General features: G+C 33.5%; 1 protein-coding gene across 1 annotated transcript in view; it reads right to left on the bottom strand.

The window, feature by feature from the left end:
- Positions 1 to 23,129, bottom strand: part of LOC111154984 (TBC1 domain family member 5) — a 544,655-nt gene that overhangs the window by 479,604 nt on the left and 41,922 nt on the right. Inside the window, exon 2 of the mRNA XM_022514953.1 lies at positions 14,131 to 14,193. The gene's annotated coding sequence lies outside the window, so the exon portion shown is untranslated. The remainder of the gene's footprint in view (positions 1 to 14,130; positions 14,194 to 23,129) is intronic.

Raw genomic sequence — 23,129 nt, 5'->3', positions numbered from 1 at the left:
TCAAAGAAATACTTCAAAAAAAATTATAGTAATGATGTTAAAAGGTATGTCTATTAATTATGTAGAAAAAACACAGAGTGCAAAAAAAAAAATCACATCCTAAATCTATTTTTGATGTAAGCTAGTCTTGTCTCATTAAATCAGCATCTATGATTAAAACTGAAATCATTTTTTGTACATAATATATTGCATTGTTAGAGCAGCATCTGTTTATTACACAGCATAAACATTTTTCAGCTTTCTAAAACTGATACACAAGAAATGATGCAGCCCTAGTAACATTCAAATTTTTTTTTATTTCAAGAAGAAATACTTTAAGTGAAAGGGTTAATAACATTAATATTCTAATAATTGGCCTTGTATGAGGCAGCTTCAAGCTGCTGTGCACACAGTCCTAGAATTTCATAAATAGCTTCCTCTTCAACGGTTAGGTTGCATGCATCACAATCCAAATCTTAAGTGTTTAATATATGTTTAAGTTACTTTTAAATACATGACGTCTACCAAAATTTAAAACACATTAAAATAAAGCCTGGCCAATGAAAACTAAAATATAAATTTGAGCCCAAATAATGTAATTTAGATAAAATTTTCAAATAATCTCTAAAAAAATTTCCAAAATATTCAAAAATAAAAGTTCATCATTTTCAATATTTCCAGTAAGTAACTGGAACAGTTATATACCTGGGCACAAAATCATATTGTTCATATTAAGCAAAACCATGTTTTATTTATGCACAGACCTCGTGCACCTGTTGCAATGGAAAAATAAACCCCCCAAAACAGATTCCAACCTCCCACAGGTTAAAATAAAACAAAAGTGGAAAATATAGCAAAGGGCATCTTTTTCAAACAAACACAAAAAGAGCTATTTCATGTTTTTATATACAGAGTGGAGAAAGGATAAAAGAATGTTTTCTAAAAAGAGCAGCATAACAAGATTATAGGCAGGCTTCTTTGCAATTGGCTTTTAGCCGTAGAGAAACTTCAGCAAGAAAGCACGAAGCAATGCACAGCTCTAATAGCACGAAACGGTCTGCCTAATACCAGAACCTGGAGACAATGTTCTAGAAGTTGACAGCAACTTGTCCCAAGTGCTGAAAACACTGACCCTGCAGAGCCGCATGAATATCTGTGGAAAAAGTCTGTGCAAAGTATCCTGACCCTTACATGTCCATCAAATGGGAAACAGATACACAAACACTAGTACTGACGTCCTATCAGGAAGTTTTGGAGAACAGTTAAAATTAACAAAGTAGATGTAATAATAGAAGGAACAGCTCAGAAACAATGTTGGGTTAAAAGGATTTTTAAAAAAGCAAACTACACAGGGGCACCTGGGTGGCTCAATGGGTTAAAGCCTCTGCCTTCAGCTCGGGTCATGATCCCAGGGTCCTGGGATAGAGTCCCGCATCTGGCTCTCTGCTCAGCAGGGAGCCTACTTCCCCTTCTCTCTCTGCCTGCTTCTCTGACTACTTGTGATCTCTGTCTGTCAAATAAATAAATAAAATCTTATAAAAAAAAAAAAAGCAAGCTACATAAATATTCTAATTTAGTAAAAACAATGATGATGAACACATAAATGTACTAATCTAAAAACCTGGACAGGCAAGATATAAACCAATTTCAAGATGGAGGTACTCTCTGTGAAAGAAAGGATTTTAAAATACTTTTAAGGGGCGCCTGGGTGGCTCAATGGGTTAAAGCCTCTGCCTTCGGCTCAGGGTCCTGAGACCAAGCCCTGCATCGGGCTCTCTGCTCAGCGGAGAGCCTGCTTCCCCTCCTTCTCTCTCTGCCTGCCTCTCTGCCTGCTTGTGATCTCTTGACTGTCAAATAAATAAATAAAAATCTTAAAAAAAAAATACTTTTAAAATATATACATAGTGGTGCACCTGGGTACCTCAGTGGGTTAAAATATATACATAGCAACTGTTAACATACTAATTCTGCATGGTAAATACAAGGTTACCTGTTCTATTTATCCTCTGTACTTCTGTAAATATTTGGAATATTTCTTAAGTTTTTAAAATCTAATCCATGACGTAAATAATTTTCTTCAAAAAAAATTAGAAAGATTTTACAAAATCCTCACCTGAAACATGAGAATCTATCTTCTTAAAAATCACTGGTTTGCCTAGTCCCCATATCCTAAAACTTTTAAAGTTCCCGTTTAAGAAACTAAATATTCCACCCTCTTTTCACAAATGATTTGACTCAGTAACATTTTCAAATCAAGTTCTCAAGAGACTCCATGCTTTTATTTCAAAATTGAACTGAGGGATTGCACCAGGTAGACTCCCTAAATAAAGTTAGAAACATCTTAGCAGGGGTTTTTAAATAACTGGTTCTATCATTTATTGTTAGAACTAACAAGCTTGATTGAGAACTTGATTCCCATTCCTTGGCTCTAACTTCCATGGGGGAAATGTTCACTTCATTAGTGAATATGTTCTTTTTCACTTTCTTTGTTTATGTGAGGTATTAAACTTCTACCTGGAAGGAAGGAAGGAGGGCAGGAAGGAAAGAAGGGAGGGAGTTGACTGATTGATTCCTAGTAAGCCTTTAGACTTATCTAATGAAACCTTACTCTAAAGAAGTCAGTACCACAATGACAAGCTTTTTATCTTGTGTTAGGATGTGTGCAGTCCAATTTCTTTTAAGTCAAGCCCCATTTCTTTATAAGCCTTTTGGAAATTTGACAGGTCATCTATAACTAAATAGAAAAAAGATGCCTCTCATTTATAGTCACATTGGTACACCAAAAGTTTAATACACATTTTTGTCGCCATGAAGAAAATATCAAAGTTACTGTTAATTTTCACAAAAACTAATAAATATTCTCTCAAAGTAGAAACCATCTGATTTAAACAATTACTGGCTTGTTACCTTACATAAGAAATCATATTCAACTTATATTGATGTTTTCTATCTGAAGTATGTCATGCAATATTGTAATTTATCTCATAAATCCACTACAGTGTGATCAAATCCTATCAACTCTGATTGGCATAAATTTGAAACAATGAAGCAATCACATCTGTTAAGCAATTCTAGCTTGCTAGACACCACTGTAAAGTTTACACAATAATATAATTACATTTTTTTCCTCCATAAGATCTTTCTGCATTTGAGTTTTCATAACGTTTTTTGTATGTACTGCATTCTGTGTCGTCTACCATGTAAAGTGGGATACAAAATAAAAGATAAGAAAAGGAGATGGAAGAAACTGTAGATTGGTAGTAGAGACAGTGTATGTGTGTAACTGGCACATCTGAGGAAAAAAATTCATAAAACTGCAAATGAATTACAAGATAAAAAAAATTAGTGAACTTGAATGAAAAAATATCTAACTTTATTCTGAAATGATTTTTGAAGAACCATGAATACTGAATTTAAATAAAAATACATGGACACAAAACAAGTCAAACCAGGCTTCATGAAGCAAAAGATTATCTACAGCAAAAAAATCACTACTTACCATTTCTGGTGTAATCCTAATTTCTGAGACTTGAATGATTTTATAAAAACCTTATAATAGTACATGAATATGAAAACAGCATAATATAGATATTATTTAATAATAGTAATAGTATAATATATATCCTATAGAACATATGTATATGAACAAATGGGTTAAAAATACAATATCCCAAGAACAATTCTATGTAATTTTAAGAACATTTCTAATTAGCTGACAAACTCATGGAGAACAATGACTAGGCCCTGAAGATACCAGGTCAATGGACTAAAATAAGAGATAAATATTAAAAATTAGTTAAGTAACTTCATCAAATTATTAATCCTTACTGCTTTTATATACAATATGCCAGGGTACCTGCATGGCTCAGTTGTTAAGCGTCTGCCTTTGGCTCAGGTCATGATTCCAGAGTCCTGGGATCAAGCTCCACATCCAGCTCCCTGCTCAGCAGGAAGCCTGCTTCTCTGTCTCCCTCTCCCACACCCCATTTACATTTCCTCTCTCTCACTGTCTTTCTGTGTCAAATAAATAAATAAAGTCTTTAAAAAAAAAATACAACATGCCTAAGATATAATGATAATATGTCAACATTCTATTAAAAATAGTTAAATTTCTCTAAATCCCATCTGGGTAGCCATATAGAATTCTGAAACATTTCTCATCCTACTGAACTTCCTGTACCTGCCACTCCTTACATGTAAACATCTTAAGAAAGCTTACCTTCTCAAAAGTGAATACCTCTTCAACTTGCCTTCATACCAACCAGGGACTTCTATGTACTCAGTACACATTTCCTGATTGATTTACTTTCCTTTTTAAAGATTTATCTATTTATTTATTTGAGAGAAAGAAAGAACACATGCTCACATGTGGTTCGGCGAGGAGGTGGGGGTCAGAGGGAGAAGACAAGCAGACTCCCCACTGAGCAGGGCTCAATTCCAGGACCCTAAGATCATGACCTGAGCTGAAATCAAGATGCTTAACTGAATGAGCCACCCCTGAGATACCCCTGATTGATGTATTTTAACTTGTACAAAAATAGGAGTCATGAGTCAAATAGTTTAAATTATAACTTTATATCCTACCATTAAAGTTAAAATAAAACAAAATTTTGATCAAAGAAAAATATTCCAGAAAAAGATAACAGGTAATTCTGATGGTGAAACTTGGAATTTAAGAGAGTGAGAAGATCTTTTTAACAAAATCAAGAGCTAATTCAGATGTTTTCCTTTTGTCTATGGATATGGCAAGTTTTCACAAAACAAATATATCTTGTTTTCTTCGAATTTCTAATTTTATTATTTGGAGTTATTGGAATGCTATGTTAACCAAAAAGACAAGAATGTTTCTCCATTTTTGTCTCTTTCCTATGATTTTGTTGTACTCCCCTTATATACAACTCTTCACTAGTTGTTTTTTTTAATATCCTATAGCTTAATTCCTAATCAAATGCCTTAAAAAAGATATTCCCTTACACGAAACTCTCATGACTACTTTGTACTTTAGCCTCAATATAAAGCATTAATTTGATTACCAGAGGACACTAACAGTGTTAATAGTTCACTAGAAGTCTCCATTTCTATTTTTTTATTTATCAAACATTAATAATCAAATAGAATTAAAATAAGAAATAACTACAATTCTTGTGACAAAACTGTACTGTTGCTGTCTATTATCTCATTTCTTATATTTTGTTCGTGTTTTCATTCATTTAAGAAATACTATTTTCGTACTGAAATATTGGTAGAACTAGGACTACTGTTTTTATTACAAATATAAGCAATAAACTAATAATTACAACACGGTACAGTAAGTGCTCTACAAAGATTTGTGGAAGGTGAGGCGATAGCACTGAAAAGTCAGAAAACTTTTGAGAGCAGCATCTTGCAGGATAAGTTAGCCAGGAAAAGAAGAAAGGAACGAACAGCACATAAAAAGATTGATTCAAAAAGCAGATGAGCCAATTTTCTCTCCCTCCCAAACCCCAAAGAGATCTCAAACTTTTGCAAAATAGCATATCAAGAGGAGTAACTTGTCCAAGAACTTATCATAAAAGACTGTGAGGAGGGGCACCTGGGTGGCTCAGTTGGTTAAACAATTGACTCTTCATTTCAGCTCAGGTCATGATATATGGAGCTCCACGTTCAGTGGGGAGTCTGCTTGGGATTCTCTCTCTCCCTCTCCCTCTGTTCCCCACCCCATGCACCACATACACACACACACACACACACCACACACACACACACACTCTCTCTCTCTCTCTCTCTCTCTCTCTCAAATAAATAAATTTTTAAAAAGGAAAAAAAGAAAAGAAAAAAAGATAGTGAGGAGAAGTAAACCATTTTGTCTACAGTCCAGTAACATTCAGCCTCACACATGCCACCACTACTAACCTGGTGACAAATCTCCAAATAAGAGAACTAGAAAAGAACAAACTGGAGGATGAATTAACTCAAGATAACTTCCCCAAACTGAAAAACACTTGCTTCCAGAATGAAAGGGTCATCTCAAGTTCCAGTGTAAACAATGAATAAAATCCATTCCAAGACACACTATGACAAAAACTCAGAGGTAAAGATTCTAAAAGCTTTCAGAATAATAAAAAGAGGTCATGCACAGCAGAAAACAATGCGGTAGGGGGAAGAAAGACCTGGAGTTCTTGGAAGCAACACTGAATGCTGTGAAACAAAGCCTTCAAAATTCTCAAAGAAAATTACCTACAACCTAAAAATCTATACCCAACCAAACTATTAATCAAGTCTGAGAGTAAAATAAGGGTATTTTAAGCCTTCCTAAGATGTATGTGCATATAGTAAGGAAGTGAAGCCAGAAAGAAGAAAACAAGTTGCAATCACAGATAAGGACCAAAGCAAAGCTACCCGACCTCAATGGGTATCAAATCCTTGACCTTCTAGATCATGTCAGTACCTCATAGCATGAATGAACATGGCAGTATCAGCTAAAAAAAAAACAAAAACAAAACAAAACAAAACAAAAAAACAGTAACCAGAGTAAACAATACTAGAGGAAGCAATCAGAAGCAAGTATTCTTTGCCAAGCAAAGATGCCTGTGAGGCTGGAGAGAAACCCCATGATAATGCCGGTTAGTCTTCAGATGAGTCCCCACATTAAACCAGTAAACGACTGCCAAACTGTTACACATCCATCTCTAAAGTTATGCTCATATGTGTTATAAATAGTATCACTTTGAAGATAAACAAAACCATGTATCTTACAAAAAATGCATGCATACATATACATTTTCACTCATAAAAGGGTTTAACTGGATTATTTTATAATTAGGTTTCACTTAAGAAACCAATAGCAAAATGTAACAGTATAGTTTCTATGAAGAGAGAGAATGATTTTGAGATATAAATAACATTTCAAGATGGTTCTAAATGATTATATCACTCATCAGTTTCAGAATCCCCCCAAACTGATTAATTAACATTAGTTATTTTTCAAATTTCAAGTGAAAAGCTATGCCCACTCTATCTGGGTATCTTATGGACAAAATAAAATCTTTTTTCAACTTCATTATTACATATACTTCTTATGCAGTTAATTTTCACTTACAAATATATCAAAGAAATCAGAGTTAGTCCCCATATTCCTAACTAGAAGGGTGTTTAATGCTGAAGCATTTAATTCTACATGAATTGTTAGTTTTGATAGACGCTCCAATTTAATCTGGTAGTTGGAAGAGCTATGAGGAATAAGCACACATTTCTACAACAATGGTTCTCAATCCACTAGATCCAATGCCCCTTTTGTTCTCTGTACTATCGTGAAATGAAGTTCAGAGATAATAAAATCTAACTACACACAGAATATTTTTATAAAAACCAATATTAATTCCCTAATCATAATATTAATGAAAAATTAAAGTAATTTATATCAAAATACTCACTCCATTAAATAAATGCTTAAGCATAGCTAGTTAAGAAGGGAGAATAAAAAAGTCACATATCTGCAGCCATATATATATATATATATATATATATATAAATTTAGATCTAAGAGACAGAATAAATCATTCTCCATAAGAAGTACAAGAAATTTAAAAAGGAGCAGTACAGAGCACTGTAAAATAAAAATTAGTGTTAAGTGATTACAGACAAAAATTCATTTAATGTGAAGATAAAGATAGAAAGAAGCTTAACTGAAATAAAGATTAAAATGCCAAGACAAATTACATACTGTTCAAATGGAAAAAATTATGAAATATGACGTTAGTGCAATTGACCTGGGTTTTATCTTTAAGTGTGGTGTCAAACAATTACCTGTGCTAAGACATGGTACAGTATGATTACAATATATCCCAGTAATACCACCATACCACCACATTATCAAGGCATGTATACATTAAATCTCTAGTACTTAAAATACAATAAAGACTATATTTTCCTAAAATAGAAAAGAGTATATAGAGTGTGTAAAGAAATGTACTATAAGAAGTTACAGAGAAGTTATATAATAAACCCCTGGAATGGTATCAGATAATACTGAACACGAGGCAACATAAAAATACGTAATTTTAAAATCTAATTTTAGCAACACATTTACTATCATTATTCTAAAAAATGAAATTTTAATATTTAGGATTGCAATTATAAAATACCTTTAAACAATCCTCATTAACTAATAAAATTCAATGAGTTCCATTAATTTAAAATTCAGTTTGTTGTTACAAAAGTCTTAAATACCTTGTTATATATTTGCAATCAGTATCCCTGAGCCTTCAGTAAACTGCATTACTGAAATGAAAGCTTTTCACCTAAATTTCTAGTTAGAAATGCTATATATAAATCAGGATGTGGAAAGAATGTGTGAAGTAAATTACACAGAATTTTGAGAGGATTTCTTTACTCTCCTTAAGCTTCCCCTCCACACAAACTTCCCCTCAAGTGTAAGATTCTTCATGTAACATCTTACAAAACGTTGTCAGCATTATCAAACATGAAAATACTACCACTTTATCTTTTAAGAGAATTTTAAGCAAGCAGATATTGAGAAGGTGCATGGTACTCAGGACCATCTTTTGGAGTCTGAGACTGCCCCCATGCATTGTAGGATACGTAGCAACCCTGAGCTACATACATTAAATGCCAAAAACACTCCCACAATATTGTGACAAACAAAAGCATAATTTCCAAAATTCCCCTTTTGAGGCAGCACACTTTTATTTAGAAATCATTACTCTAGAAGTCTTATAGAAAGAGCGTACTACGGTGAAAAAAACAATAGAAAAAAAGTGTTTCAAAAACATAAAACGCTTACAAATTATACAAAAAAAACTAACTTGCCAATTTTATCCTCTTCCAAACATCCTTTCTGTGGCCTATATTTTTTGATATGGTATAAAGAGAATGACTTAAAGAGATTTGATAACCACTCTAGATCGTACGTATATCCTCTTTATATAATTTTGACAGCTTTCCTATATATAATCTTTTTAATATTCCAACTCTTAGTCAAATCAAAGTCAAAAATAGAATATATAATCAATAAGTTGTATATGCATAGGCATGCCATGCTTACATAATTTCACTGGTGTGGATTTTACTTTGTTTTTGTTGCTGCTATGTTGTTTGGTGTTCCCTGTTTCACTGAGCAACATCAACACTAAGATACTGCATTACAATACTCAGTATTATTAAAGACTCATATGTCACTATTATTTAGTGCCCCAAGAAATCCTTACTGTATGAGTCCCCTTTTTTATTTGCAAACTCTAAATTTAATAAGGTTCTATTTAATTAGTCCAGGATTCAAATATACATTCATGCCAAATTTAGCAATTGCATGGGAGGTTAGGGAGAAAGGTATTTGAAACATTTCCACAGGAACAACCTTGGGTTGTTCTCCTAAAATATCAGTGCAGGGACCCACAGTACTTCACATGCTATCCACAAAATGGACGGGGTGTGAAAGAAATTTGTGTTTAATGTGACCTTTGGCTGTACTTTCACTTGTCATAATTATAAAGGAGCCACTCTCAGAGCCAACACATAAGTTATATTACTACTCTTACAACTACAGCAGTATTTTATGAAGTACTTTATACTGTGACAAACTCAAGGCAGAATGTAAGGAAGCTCTTTCTTTGTTACCAGGCATAATAGGCCTTTCTGAACAAAAGAGTTCTGATATTTTATATATACATATGAATAAGAATTACTGCACAAGAATTTTTTCTTTTTACTGGGCAGTCAAACACAAATATGGCAGTGTGATTACCTGGTTCAACTTAAATCATCTATGCTCTGGAGGCAAATAAACTGGAACTTTAATAATCTAACTATGACTTTAATAATGCAATATCATTATAGATAAATATGTGTTAGGGAATTAAAAAGAAAACTACAAAAACAAGAACAACAAAAACCTTTTCTAGAGATTCCTATTTTCCTATACAAAATTTCACCAAGGAAAAACAGTTGTTTTTAAAACAAATTTCGGCAAAACTGCCAACATACCAATACATATGACATGTAACATGGTTTTTTTGAGGCAGGAGAAAACACTGGATCATCCAACATAAAATTATAAATTTGGAAGGCAGAACAAATAGGATTAGCTTTTAGTACAACATTAAATATACCACCAATTAAAAGATTTAGAAGGCAAAATGAGCACAGACAATCCTGTAATGTATGATATGAAGAGAAGTTTTAGAACACTCTATTATACCCAGAGCAACTTTGCCAAACCCATAGTAAAACCTCTTTACTTTCCTCTTGGAAATAGCCTCCAAAAGCTGTGAAACATCAGTCACAGTTGGTAAGTCATAGCCACAAACAGTCTTTGTTGCCTAACAAAAACATATAAATGCTGAAAAAGAAGTCAGTTTTATCTCAAAATCAAGATTTTTACAGATACTGTACATGAATGAACATTCCTCTTAAGTACATGTTATATAAGGGTATTAGGAATTACTCAACAGGCATGTGAGATATTACTATCACACTAGTAATAGTGTGTCCTGAATTAGAAGACAAATTATATGGTCATCCTAGCTATTACAGCATTTCATATTACCTAAAACACAGATTTTGAGGATTTTATGATGTAATTACTTATTTACTTAGAAACTCTAACTTAAAAACTTTGATCCATACAGTATACCCTGTTGTTCATACAAATGCAGCTACCTATGGCACTCACACCAACATCACCCAAACTCTACTAACCCTAGCTCATCTGTTTTCTGATGTCTTTCATGTGCTTCAGACCCAGGATAATAAAGGACTTTCTTTGTCTTCAGGTAGCAAACAGAATAGAAAGATCCCATTCTCTTAGCCTCAAACCAAATTCACAACATTTTTCCTTATGCCCAGAGGCTCTATAGAATCTTTTAAATAATTACATTTAAGTGTTTAAAATTACAATTGGCTATTTTCTCATCCTTTTTACACACATGTTAAAATAGTTAACTGTATATTAAACTCTATATTTAGAGTTAATTTAATGGTACATTTGTGGCCATTTCTATAAAAGCCCATGCATCAGACTCTTAATCATTCTTTTAACAATATGTATTTAATCCTGCTAATACCATTATTTTCATAAGGAAATCAGACTTGACCTAACAGAGCCCTGGAAATGGCCTTGGACTTAAGAGTCCAAAGATCTGAGTGGTGGACACCCACCAGGCAAACCATACAACTCCCTGAGGCACAGATTCTTTTTATGTATTCTGATCCACTACATGGGATTACAAGAATAATCAAATCAGAAAATTCAAGAAGCTCAAGTACTGCCTACTGTTTAGAAAAGATGACCAAGTATAACACAAAGTGACTATACTTGGCAAGTTAAACCTATCAGAAATAAAGAACTACATTCTCAAAAACAAAAAAACAAAAAACAAAACAAAACAAAACAAAAAAAAACACCCAATACTGATGAATACCAACTATACATGCAAAACTGTAATGGGCTAAGAAAGACCCGAGAGTCACTCAGTGAGTCCTAATCTCAGCGCCATCACTTACTGCCATGTATGTGGCATGAGCAAGTTACTTAACATCTCCGAGTTTCTGTTTCCTCATTCATAAAATAAAGACAATAGCTGTATTAATCTCACTATGAAGAAAAAAAATTCATGTAAAACATATAAGCCCTGTACTTGCACATAATAAGTGCTCAGTAAATGCTAGCTATTATTATGAAACTCTCCACTGATGTCTCCTTCCAAAAACAAGTCCCAAAAAACTGTTTTAATGTCAGGAGAAAATTTTCCATATGTGTGCATATGTGTGTGCATGCACATTATATTTATCTTCCAATGAAGACCACTTGGATAACACAGCTAATACCCCACAAATGCATATTAATAGTGTGGCTGGGTATATTACTGTGACAACTAACATAGTAAGATCTTATTCAATACTGGAGAAGAGGCAGCTTTTTCTTCAAAAGAAGTCCACATTGGCATATAGAAGCACATTCTGAAATAAAATTCCATATCTGACACTATTTGTCGTTGTTCATCTCCAAAACAGAAATCACAGATATGTATAATACACACATTTTTAAATCCATGTATGTAAATCAAATGAAACCACTTCCTTTAAGGCAAACATATGAAGACACTAAAACAATATTCCAATTAAACATTCATATATTCAATATTTCAAAATAAGAAATGTGTGTGTGTGTGTGTGTGTGTGTGTGTGTGTGTGTGTGTATGCATAATTTACATTCCACAGTAAAACCTGTCTACAGAAGCCATTTTTACCATATTTCAAAAGCATCCTGGGTGCCTTCTGGCTCAGTCAGTTAAGCATCCAACTCCTGATTTCAGCCCAGGCCATCATCTGAGGGTCGTGAAATCAAGCCTCGCATCAGTGTCCATTCTGGATGAGGAGACTGCTTAAGAGTCTCTCTCCTTTTCCCTCTGCCTTTCTTACTACACATCTGTCCCCTGCTCATGCTCCCTCTCTCAAAAAAAGAAAAATTTAAAAATAAATTAAATCAATCAAATTAAATTTAAAAACAGCATCTAACTTGAATTGTACAATGCTGCCTCTCTCTGAAATATTAAAACTGTAAAGTACACAGTAATTCACTGCAAGCAAACACAGAAGACTAAGTTGTGCATATGACATTCTTTTATCCAAACAACTACTTAATCTATTCATTAAACCCATTCAATGACAGAGCACTAATAACTGCACTACCTTATGAAACAGAATCAGACGAAAGAAGAAATACTTTATTTGGTTAAAAATAGAAACTTTACATAAGAGAATTATGAGCTAAAGTCAGAGAAATTATAGCTTTCATTTATAAAAGTCCTTGTCTATTTTAGTTCATTAAAATAAAGTTGTATAAAACTTCCCATAAGGGATATGATATGATAATAAGTATGTCACTATGACTGATATAAAAAGGTATATCAACATCATGCTATTTGCCAAATACACATATAATGAGAATTTTAAAAAATAAAGGCTACATCAGTCAAATTTATATCTCAGGGATCCAAATCTAAGTTTGACTTCATTTCTCTGAACTTTCTTGAAAATATCCCAATAGTAAAATAGATTTGCCTCTAAAATAAAGTAATAAGACTCTATCAGTTATTCTAAAGCAAGTAAGAAATGCAGACCTGCCCTTTAGAGATACAAAGGATAATGTGGACTGAGGTTTACATGTTCAATCTCAGTTACACACTATACGCCATACCATTAATTTGTGACTCTACACTGAGTATACACACGGCACATAAACATTCTATCATCAGTAACCTTAAACAGGTAAATTTAGAACTAAACAAAGCATAACTGAAATTTCATTTCTACCATAAATTACTACAGAAAATAAAAGAAAAAAATCCATGGGCACTGCAATGAATACGTTTTTGCCTTAGAGCTAATACTTTAATTTTAAAGAACCACGAAGAAAAAAATCAAAACTAGTCAGTAACAATGCAGGCTCTAAAAGCAATAAACTCAAAATTAAGTTATAAATAATTTAAAGCATGTCATGAAGATGTATTAATAATTCATCAGATAAATAATTTACTAAATAATCAAATAAATAAATAATGAAATACATAAATAAATCAGCAAATAAATAATTCTGCAAAATAACCTAAACAATAAGTCACCCAAACAAATCACAAGCCTACAAAACTACAATGATTTTCTGGATTCTGATAGTTTTAAATAAGCAAATGTACATAAACTAGATCAATCCTTGTTAGAATTAGAAATATTTTTCAGTGCTATTGGCAAAATCCTCATCTCAATACATAAGAACACATTCTCAATTTTTAAAGGACTGCATTGGATTAGTTTTTATAAATTATTAATATGATTATAATATATCCTGCTCTATATTTTACATATATTATCTTTACCTAACATATTTTCCCCCAAACAACTGGATAGTTAAAATATTCTTTTTTTTTTTTTTAAGATTTTATTTATTTATTTGACAGAGACAGAGGCCACAAGTAGGCAGAGAGGCAGGCAGAGACAGAGAGGGGAAGCAGGCTCCCTGTTGAGCAGAGAGCACAATGCAGGCCTCGATCCTGGGACACTGAGATCATAACCTGAGCCAAGGCAGGGGCTTAACCCACTGAGCCACCCAGGTGCACTTAAAATATTCTTAAACTTCTTTTTCAAAGCGATACTTACAGGATAATGGTGCCACTGCCTTTCTGATAGTTTTCTTATCTTCACCAAGTCTTTAGAAATTTTCTGCAGAGATAGAACAATAAGAATATTCTTAATTATTACAGATGAGATTTCATCACTAGCGAACAAGGTTTTATAATTGCACAAGGTACCAATGGGAAGTGGACATCATTATTTGTAAACTACATAAAGTTTTTAAGAAGTCTTTAGTAGACTAAGTACAAGCTAACAGAGGCTAGCTTCCTCTATTGGAACTGACACACAAGCTGTTACAATTGGCAGGATTTCAGATATAAAGGAAAAAACTCTGAAGGACAAAATGATTGGCTGACATCTAACGCTATCCTCTATTTGAGAAGCTCAAAGTCCTTGATAGAATACATGAGATCACTTAACTGTTACAATTTGAATATAATGACAATCTAATTAGAGCACCGCAAAGAGTCAAACACAACTGACCTCATAAATTGCTGGACATTTAAAGTTTGTATCTACCCACAGTACAGTACTCCTGAAATCCATAAATAGTAGATCCCAAACTATGAAAACCTTCCACAAGGAAATAAGAAACTCTAAAATGGGTTTTTTGACACATTACAGATAAATTCAAACAATATAGTACATTTGAAAAGAAGACTGTCTATGGTCCCCAAGTGTAAGGGAAGATTCACAACTTCTGTGTGAAGGTTCCTTGAATTACAGACCCCTTAATTCTGAACTCAACCTAAGAAATACAGCAAATCCTAAAATATTATAAATTGGTTAGAGCAATGGTTCTTAATTGGGGAACAATTTGCCTCCCAAGAGACATTTGACAATGCTTGCATACATTTTCGGTTGTCATAAGCAGATAATATTATTGGCATCTGGTGGGTGGAGACCAGGGATGCTGCTAAATAAACATCTATAATGCACAGAAGAGACCCCCAAAAAGAATTATCTGTCTTCAAATGTTAATAGAGCTGAGGATGGGAAAACCTTAGGTTTTCTTAAGTTAGGTTTCTTAGGTTAGAGTAAAAGGATTTTTAGGTGTGTATGGTTTTCTTTTTATAAAATAGTACAAATTTTTGTACTTTTGTAAAGTCTCTTGTTATATGTATAACATTACGGGCAGTGGAATACCCTGGGGGAAAAAATTGTGTATCCGTGAAAGGCGCATGTGGGAACTCTGCACTTTCTACTTAATTTTTCTGTAAACCTAACACTGCTCAAAAAAAAGTTTAATTTTCAAAATGTGTATCCTTTACTCTTTCACTAAAGTTATGAACAACTTTCTTAGAATACTAAAAAAAGTTTACAGTAACAAAAATGTTTTTTTCATTTGTCAAAATTCTTCCAATAAAGTTACTAAGAGAATATTAAAGGTTACATTTATGAACTGACTTTGTCAAAGTGACTACCCAAGATATTTAATATTAAAAATTCATAGGGAATTTTTGAAGGGATTATTCAGATACAATATATAACCCTCAATGGTTTGTGGTTAGTTTTGTGGGTTGTTTTGATTTGGGGGTTTGGGGACGGGTTTTGTTTGCTTTTGCGCAAAAGCTACAAAGTGTTTTCTGAAATAATATTTGTGATAATTATTAAAAGCACTTAGGAACAAAATTCAGCAATATAGCTAACAAAAACATCCAGAAATTATGTATCATTTTAAGTACTTTCCTTTCAGTACCAATTAATCTCTCTCCAGTCTTAAAGCAGATTTTTGTTTGCAACATAGATCCAGAATCTACCATGACATAGTGCATGTTTCCTTATAGTTAACCTATTACATTACTACATACAGTATTAAACAATCATATCCTTTATCAGATGGGATTAGGTCATATCCTTCCCAAGCCAAAAAATATTAAGTTATAATAATATAATGATTTAAACAAGAGGGAAAAAAAAGGGATAGAATTCTCCCCATGTAAATGTCCAGAAATAGACAATCAAAAGCTGATGTGGCAGCTCCAAATATTGAGGACCTAAGTTCCTTCCACCTTTCTGCTCTACTACATACTGTTTCTACCCCAAGTTGCCTCACACTCCAAGAAGACTATGGGCACTCTTGCTAATACATGTACATTGCAGGCAGCAGAAAAACAAAGGGGGAGGAAAAGGCCTACCCTGCTCCCTTCTAACTCTCCCGTGTAATTTCAGCCTACAGTTTATAAACCAGAGCTTTGTCCTTTGGCCACACCTAACGATTTGGGAGGATAGGAAATGTAGTCTCCAACACTGGTAATAATGCCCAGCTATAATACTGGGGTTCTTCTTAGGAAGACAGGTAAAATGAATTCTGTAGGGCAAACTGTAAGATACAGACTGCAATGGAGGTTACAACTCTTCAAAGAAAATAGGAGATGCACTCAAAATTTCTCAGAAGGGTGGTTCACTGCAAATTATTGCTACATGTACATATGTGTGTATATGTGTCAAAGAAAACCTAAATGTTTAAATAAATTTAGGGATAATCTCAGAATAGAATGCTATATAGTCACTGAATATCACACTCTGCAATTTTACTGATACGGAGAAGTGTTCATAATATATTAAATGATATTTAATATTATATGAACACATACATATATGTATACACAGTATATATTTATACATACACATAGGCACATCATTTATCTATGTCCAGAGAGAGACAGAAATCATATACCATTCAAGAGAATGGAACTAATCTACGTGATCATAGTGGTTTAGGCTTTGGGAACTATAACTGTCATTTTCCCCATTTTCTAATTTTTCTACAATGAACACATACTATACTTATGATTTCTTTCTTAAGATTTTATTTATTTATTTAAGATAGAGTGAGAGAGAGAGAGAATGAGCACGACTGGAGGGCAGAGGCAGAGGGAGAAGCAGGCTCCCCACTGACATGGGAGCCTGACACAGGACTCAATCCCAGGGCCCTGGGACCCAGACATGAGTCGAAGGCAAATGCTTAACCAACTGAGCTACTCAGGTGCCCCACTTATGATTACTTTTCATGAAGATTTTGGCCTAGATGAGGAAAAGCACCTTATAAAAGTAGTTAGATTCAAGCTTCAATTTACATTTTTACTTAGAATTTGCTCATGATTAAAAAAAAAAAAAAAAGTGGAGGTAAATCTATAATTGAGCTGTATTTCTCCCAACTGGGGCAAAACCTGTAGGTTTCCCTTTAGTTGGTAGTAAGAACTAACTTCTCTGTGCCCAACTTGTTTTCAACTTACTAACATTCACATATCACATTTGTCAGCTTTATACAAGTCACTCCTAGCCAGATGCTACATCCATCATTCCTAACAATTTACCCTGACATATTGATTACTTTGTTCATATCACTCTGTAGAACTAATCATTTGTACTTCATGCTTCTACAAATCCTTCTACTTTCTGTATTTCTCAATTTTTTTCTACTCTATTGCACATTTTTCTGGTTACTTATATAATGGATACCTCTAACAGAAATTACATCTTTCTTATATCCTTACAACTATCTTGCATTGTCTTGAATTTTCCAGAGCTATTTACTGGATATACACACCACTGTTACATCGTTATTGTATTGTATTGTATTCTTACATTGTTAGAGACTTCCTGTCTCTAAGTCTCATAATTTGGAACACCTCGAAGTTCTCCACATTTTCTAGAGTGATCCAATTTCCTAAGCCCCTATTGCTATCATATAAAAAAAGCAGAAAAACAGGAAAAAAGGCAAGCAACTGGTATATCTAAAACTACTAATATGTGTACTGAATGGACCAAAACAGCAAACAAATAAAAAAGATATATGGTCCGTGCACTCTAAAACTTGGTCAAATAAGAAACAAACACACATGTATACATCACACACACACACACACACGGCAGGAGGAAAGGAGAGAAAGAAATTCACAAATGTAAAAAGGGGCAAGTATACAGTCAGAACAATATGTATGTACTACCAAGTATCCAAAAGTAAAAGCCACAGGCATGGATAATCAGGGAAGGCTCTTCAATCGAGACCAAATCAAGAGAGGGCTAGGGCAGTGGTTTTCAACTATGGGAGACATCACCCCCTACAAAGGACCTTTGGCAATGTCTGGAAACACTTTTGTTTATCACAAAGGGAAGTCACTAGTTGCATCTAACGGGCAGAGGCCAGGGATGCTGCTACCATCTTACAATGCACAGGAGAGCCCCCACAGAAATGAATTATTCAGCCCAAAATGTCAACAGTGCTAGAAGAAGCAGGTGGAGTCAAAAGAAGAGATAGCATTTAAGCAGAATGGAATGACATGAGTAAAAGAATAACTACAATACATGATGTCTTTAATAAATCATAATATGGCTAGTGAAAGAACAGGAGAAAAAGAGATTAGAAAACATACATGGGCATAGACTGTGATGGGGGCCTACACAATAAGTCTGACAAACCAAAGAGATAAAGAAAAAAGAGAGAATGAAAAATGCCTATTATAATAACAAAAATATAAGGTAAGGCACAAAATAGCAACATACATAAGAAACAAAACTGTAGAGAGATGAGGGGACACAGATTTCCAGAAGTATGGCAGACTAGATACCTTGATACTATTAGATGTTACTTTTTAAAGTTAGTAGAAAAATCTATTTCAATGAACTGCTTAGCTAGCAAGAAAGTACAGTATTCACATAAGCCATAAACAAAAGAATAAGCAAAACCAGAAACTACCTTTTATCTTGAGAGTATGTGTTCTACTGCACAAAATGTAGCTTACATTTTGAGGCCTACACACTCAGGAGACACGCTAAAAGTCTATCAAAAGGAAACACCTCTATAAAGCTGTTATGCCAAAGGGCTACATCCTCAGGTTAAGAGCACCACAAAGATCTCCCTCCTGTTACCCCTTGCAGTCAGACCCACCCCAGGCCCCACCACCTCTAACCCCTAATCTGTATTCCAGCTCTATAATTTTATTATTGCAAGAATGTTTTATAAATTCTCTTTTGACACAGTAAGGACAAAGTATAACCCTCAAAAAGGTTCTCAGACTACACACTATATGGATAAGCCAATAAATCTCATATAACAATGCCATTTAAAGTACTCTTAAACTGTTAATACCCCAAGCTCTGGGGGAAACATGGGCAAATTATTGGTGAAAGAAAATAACTTCAATCCAGACCTCAAAGAATACAGCAGCTTTCAAAAAACTCTACTCAAATTAAAAAAAAAAGTCACAAAACATACAAAGATATAGATACAATGAATGAGTCAACACAAACAAAATAACAAAAGACAGCAGGATTAGACTACAGATTTCAACTATTGAACAGATTATACAATAAAGATATTCCAAATACCACAAAGGTTTAATATATATATACAAGTTAAATAAATGCTCAAAAAATCAAAAACATAGTTTTAATTCAGGGTAAAAGTTAAATAGCAGACTTAATATCAGTAGAGAAAGAATTAGACATTTAAAAGCTACCTAAAATTCAGTTCAGAGAGATAAAAAAAAAATATGTAAAAGCAGCTAAAAATACAAAGAATAGAGTAAGGTCTAACAAAATAATACTGAAACCATCTGTGAAGAGCCATTTTTCAAATTGTCAATCCATGGCAGACAAAAACTGTAAAATTCAATAAAAGTGAATTAAAAAAAAAAAAACCTGTGCTTGGATGTCACAGGAATATCAACTTGTTATTAAAAGTTTCTAAAACTGTACACTTCAAATTTCTGTCCATAATTCATAGACCAATGAAATCAGTTTGTAGACCAACACTGACCTGAAGATCACACTTTAAGTAGCAATGCTCTAAAACACAAGTAGATCAAGATTAGAAAAGAATTTAAAAGAGAAAACAGGGTATAAGTAACATTCAAATAAATAATGGTTGAAAATCTCCCAGCTTAATTGAAGACACAGTTGGACAATCTAAGATGTAAGAAAAAACAGATAATAAAGATACAGCAAAACACATGGCTATTAACTCATTCTCAGCACAGAGGCTTCAACCACCACAATTCCCCCAACACAAATCCTAACTAGCATTTTCTACCATTATTTTTAAAAACAAACAACTTGGGCTAGATGTATGCTAAATATACAAAACCAAAACAAAACAAACCAAAACTCAGTAAAGAAGGTTGCTACAGAACAAGTTTTTAGAGCTAATGATTTCCTCTCCCAGTGGAAACATTCTGTCCATACTTCCACTAAACACCAAACTCTGTCCATACTGACACTGACACAAAATTGTGCTTATTAGAGTTATTTTTTTATAATGTATAAAGTTTATGAAACAAGAAGAAATACATTTTTATATTAGCACAGGCTAAAAATACCTTCAATTATACTGAAAATGGGAACAAACCAGAGAGGAAGACAAACCATGAGAGACTGTGGACTCCAGGAAACAAACTGAAGGCTCCAGAAGGGAGGAGAGTGAGGGGTAGCCGGGTGATGGGTATTAAGGGAGGGCACAGGTTGTGATGAGAACTGGGTGTTATACACAACTACTGAATCGTTGAACACTGTATCAAAAACTTACTATGTACTATATGCTGGCTAACTGAACATAATAAAAAAAATTATACTGAAATGAACAGGATTCCAATTTCCATTCACTGTCCTTTTCAATGTGAGGTGAGCTACATAATACTGCACCATACTTTACCTATCAAATCCTCTCAGCAGAACAGATTCTTTTATTTCTAAATGCCGTTCATTTAAAAGACCCAGCTCAGACACCTAGCAGAAATCAAATATAAATTCAAACCTACCTGAAAAACAGAAATTAAGGCATCACATCACCTGATGAAGAATCATAACTAATACCTCTGTAAATCTTTGATCATTTTTCAAATATATGACACATATCTAAATGAAGCATCACAATAACCTGATGGGACCTCGGTTTTATATAACAGATACACTAATGGCTAAAAGCTTAAAGAGTGAAAGAACATGTTGAACAGCATCAAAAAATATACAAGAAAAGATATAATTAAATGTAACAATATAAACAGAAAAAGATATCCAAAATCTAATCAACAGCTGCTTCTTAGCATCATTCCCCATCACATGCAACTAAAAGGACAATCACTAGGCATACATAACAAATAAACTAAATGAAATGATGTATTAACCTATTTGATTCAGTGCCACTAAATTCAAACAATTCAGCAAGATTTTTAAAAATTTAATTGCTTATTGAACCTTAATAAGATTCATATGGTATTACATCTCAGGATATAGAAAAATAATTTAAATAGAAAGTAAAACTGGGCTAAGCAGTTAAAACATCCATCTAGTGAGTGAGTGAAGGATGAGAAAGACAGAAAGCCTTTTGAAAAGCTCAGGGGCTAGGTCCTTAAAGAATAGAAAGTTTTCTCCAAATTATTCCATAGATGTATTGATTCAAAGTTAATGCCTAAGCATATAAAAGACACAAAACACCTTAACTTTGTGGTTTAGAATAAAGATGGATTTAAGCTGGAAATTCACGCTGAAGTTTTTTGGTTTTGGTTGTGGTTGTTTTTTTTTAATGCATTGTTTCAACCAGACTCAGGGGTCAGACTCTGAGAATATTTGGCCTTATAACTAAAAATTTTTTTAAGATTTATTTATTTGAGGGAGAGCACGACACTGGCAATCCTACAAGTGGAAGGAGGGGCAGAGGGAGAGAATCTTCAAGCTAATTCCACCCTCAGGGTGCAGTCTGTCAGGGCTCAATCTCACAGCCCATGAGATCATGACCTTAGCCTAAACCAAAAGTCAGATGCTTAACTGACTGAGCCACCCAGGCACACCCTTATAATTTAAAATTTTGATAAACCACACCAAGTTTAACTAATCACCAATCATTCCAATACAAAGAAAAATGAAATATCCCTTGGTGCCTTTTTGAGTTTTTATTCAAATTTATAATCAAATTTGTGCGTATTCTCAGCTGCTTCAAGTCTTCTCTGTGGAGAGAAAAAGGCAGGCTTTAAAAAATTACATATACATACACACATACATATACACACAAACCCATATGCAGAAAATTTTCCCATAATTATAAGCTTTTCACTGGTACTTCCTGATCCTTACTTAAAACATGGAAGTGAATAGGTAAATAAGTTTTTAAGATAATACTAGAAAAACAGTCTTTTAAAATAATTAAGTAAAAGCAAATCAAAGATCTTCTACAGCAGCCATAAAAAGCCACAAAGCCAAAATTCATCATCATCAACATTTGTAAATGGTTTAAAATTGGGGGAAAATAAAGGTTAGTACTTTGCACCCCTTGAGCTTACTACAGGGATACTCAATAACTAAAATTACAGATAGCTACATCCTAAGTCAGAGAATCAAAAGTTTTCCCACAAAAACACCCCTAATAAGTGCCCAAACAGGCAATAAACTCATACATATGGGATATTGGGAATAGAACCCAAAATAGCTAATGGCAATCATTAATTTTCTTCAGCAGCGGGTATTATTTTAAAATAACTGTGCTAATTCTCTCCCATTCCATATTATCTCCCTAAAATTCAACTCGAAACGAATGCACAATGTTTGTACTACTTCCTCACACAGCCAGCACTAAAAAGGGCACAGTTAAAGGTCTCACCTTTTTGCTCAAACCAGAACCTCATCCCTTTATTGGAGGAGTACAGATATTTACACATGAAGGAAAGTTAATTCTAATAAATTCTTAGGTTTAATCAGCTATTCTTTTCATAAACACTGAATCCACCAAAGAATTAACTCTACCTTTACATATACAGCATTAATAAGCTGTTCTGTTACAAGTTTTTAACCAACTCATTTCTTGATTAAAATCTTTAAAATTACATATTGTATTACAGAAAAATAATTAGTAACCATGTTATAGATGACTCCTTTTCAGCAATTAAGGAATAACTCTAGTATTAAATTGCAAATATTAGCAAGAAAATCAAATGGGAGATACTTCATGCCTTGTTCTCACCTAATTATGAAAATTATCTAAAAAGGTTATAGGACTTATTTCAAATTCTATATAGTTAGGAGTCATA

The sequence above is a fragment of the Enhydra lutris genome, unplaced genomic scaffold (genome assembly GCF_002288905.1).
Source record: "Enhydra lutris kenyoni isolate GAN:26980312 unplaced genomic scaffold, ASM228890v2 scaffoldscaffold39, whole genome shotgun sequence".
Taxonomy (NCBI): Eukaryota; Metazoa; Chordata; class Mammalia; order Carnivora; family Mustelidae; genus Enhydra; species Enhydra lutris.
The sequence above is the reverse complement of the archived record's forward strand: the minus strand, read 5'-3'. Positions and strand labels throughout refer to the sequence as shown.